Below are 2,911 nucleotides of genomic sequence, written 5' to 3'. Positions count from 1 at the left end.
ACAACCACAACGGGAATAGTGGCAACAGTTCTAAGCTTACAATTTGATTTACTTATTAAAAATATATAAATTTGCTTGCCTCTTCGGAAATCGCACATCACAAAAATACTTTTATTACTTGTTCGAATAACACAAAAACATCAGCATGTTAGAATGACTGCTACCAATTTACACACACACACACATATATATATATATATATATATAAGCATGAAAATATTTTTGGCATGATTCACAATTAAGTTACGTTGATGATTTCCTTCTATAGAATACAATATATATCCCTGCAATTTAGATGTCTTGAGTGCATTGTTATATATCTAATAAAGTATATATATGAAACAAATATAAAAACACTACATTATAGGTATATACATATATATATATATGAAACATAAAACACTACATTATATATATATGAAACAAATATAAAAACAGTACATTATATATATATATATATATATATATATATATATATATATATATATAATTAGCAAGCATGATCAGCGTTGACCAAAGATAAACACCTCTACATAGACTTACATTCAGTGGCGAAGCACGCTTACATTACTATTAATATTGTTATTACAAATACATTTTTTAAAAATTCTTATATGTAATATATAAAATAAAGCATCGTTCTTACCGGTTACTAATTTGTGTGCGTGTGTAACAATTTGTCTATATTAACATTTAGACACGTCGTGTATTACTTTTATACATGCACGCGTAAACAGACACACACCCATATATATGTGTGTATATATATATATATATATATATATATATATATATATATATATATATATATATATATATATATATATAAGTATACCCCCGGGATACGGTCGTCCTGGGATACGCTTGTTCATGGTACAATGTGGAATACGACGTTTTTTCAGTCCTTGGTTACGTATTTGCCTCGCCGTACGGTGTTTTACATAATGTTATTTGATTATATAAATGTGTCTTATATACTGTACTGTATTTTGTTACTAATTTTTAATGCCGTATCCGGGGTTCTAATATATATATATATATATATATATATATATATATATATATGTGTGTGTGTGTGTGTGTATCTATAAAAACATGTGTAAGCTCGTTGCAGCTACAGCATGTTCTCCATTGTGACAGATTTAAATCTACATATAAGGATATGTATTAAGGTTTTTACACACATTACAACTCGCATACATATATATATATATATATGTGTGTGCGCGTGCATACAATTTCAAGTCAAAACCACATGGCAACTCTCACTTCCTTATATTCTGTTTTATTAATACAAACAATAAAATTCTTTTAAAATAATTGGCATTTTTATAATGCGATTTATATATATTTGTAAATATCTATATGTATGCAGTTTCTCAAACTTACCGTTGCTTTTTCTATTAGTATCCTTTCTTCCTTTGGTATAAAAGCCGTATAAGCAATCCACTGGTTAGAGAAAAAAAAAAGAAATAGAGTGAATTGTAGATATATTTCTCCAAAACGTGTTGGTAAAAATATCACATTGGTATATGAACAGGTAAAACAAATACAGGTAGATAAGTCAGTAGGTTGGTAGATCGGTAGTTAGGTGTGTGGGTAGGTACAAGCGTGTATAGGCCGTGAAAGAGCCGAATGATAGGCGACTATTGTTATTGTGTGCGTAGTAGTTGTAGTGGTAATAGCCGTCGTAATAGTTGTATGTTAGTAAAGATCTCCGTCGTCGTCGTAGTAGTGGTGGTGGTGATAATACAAGTGCTGGTTGATTTGGTACTAATATCCGTGTACACGATTACATGGTAATTGCAGGGGATTATACAACAAGTGATTACCGCTGCTGCAGGTTAATCCGTATTTTATTTGTTTATATATATATATATATATATATATATATATATATATAATTTTCTGGATCGCCGTGCTGTACTTTTGTTATTCCTGATTGAATATAATCCTCAATTCTGGGCACTAATATCCGTGCACACGATTAGATCTTTATTTCGTGAAATAATGTAAGTGATCATCGCTGGGAGTTAATCCTTATCCCGATTTATTTTCACTTGTCTTTTTTTTTTCTTCTTCTATTCATTAATGTTCTGGATCGTGTTGTTTTACTTTTCTGATTATTCTCGACGAAAATAATTAATCCTTAATTCTAAGAAAAAAGATTTTTTAAAAATTCACAGATAATTTTTTTTTTCTCGTTTTCCATTGAAAGTCGAAAAATAAATAAATCCAAGTTTATCTATACATCTTGACGGAGGTTTTTTTTTTTTTTTTCGTAGCTATATTTTTTTCATTTCATTTCATGCGAAAAAGAAAATTAAAGGAAATACATGATTTATATTGTTTTGTGTTTTTTTTATGTTTTTTTTTTTTTTGTAAAATGCACCTACATGAACATTGGTATTTGACTATTTGTATCTGTTAAAAAAAAAAAACATTGTAAATAATACAATCTCATTCAATATAAAATATTGATACAAGTGCGTATAATAACTATACAAATTCGTCAGGGCAAAAATTTAAAAAATCTATTAAAAAACAAAAACACGTAAACCTGACTACCTTTTGAAATATATTCGTTAAGTCCTTCAACCGGGCGACACCGAGTAAATAGTAAGTTATTTAGAATGATGGTCGCATTCACTAAGACCTCAGCGGAAAGCTGAACATAAAAAGAAGAAAAAAAAAACCGATGCCGATTAACGATGCCCCTACGAAGAGTAATAAAATACACCGTTGCTAGTTGATTTGTTGACGGCGTGGTTTTGGGACTAATTCATGAAAAGGACTGAGAGAGGGGCGACTAATCGTGGACGACCATAAAAGATGTCGAGTTAGTGTTAGACCAGTAGGCCGTAAAAAGGTTCGGCCGACACGCATCAGCATGTTGTAGATTCTGTTATTC

General features: G+C 29.9%; 1 protein-coding gene across 7 annotated transcripts in view; it reads right to left on the bottom strand.

Moving 5' to 3' along the window:
• The window catches only part of LOC145287853 (protocadherin Fat 3-like), a 1,926,363-nt gene extending 1,924,589 nt beyond the window's left edge, over positions 1 to 1,774 (bottom strand). For all 7 annotated transcript variants that reach the window (XM_080135727.1, XM_080135730.1, XM_080135731.1 and 4 more), the window contains exon 1: positions 1,390 to 1,774. The gene's annotated coding sequence lies outside the window, so the exon portion shown is untranslated. The remainder of the gene's footprint in view (positions 1 to 1,389) is intronic.
• Positions 1,775 to 2,911: the final 1,137 nt, after the last annotated feature.

This window comes from Euprymna scolopes, chromosome 11, assembly GCF_053919585.1.
Source record: "Euprymna scolopes isolate OS-2025 chromosome 11, ASM5391958v1, whole genome shotgun sequence".
In the NCBI taxonomy this organism is placed as follows: Eukaryota; Metazoa; Mollusca; class Cephalopoda; order Sepiida; family Sepiolidae; genus Euprymna; species Euprymna scolopes.
This window is presented reverse-complemented; position numbering and strand designations above follow the sequence as displayed.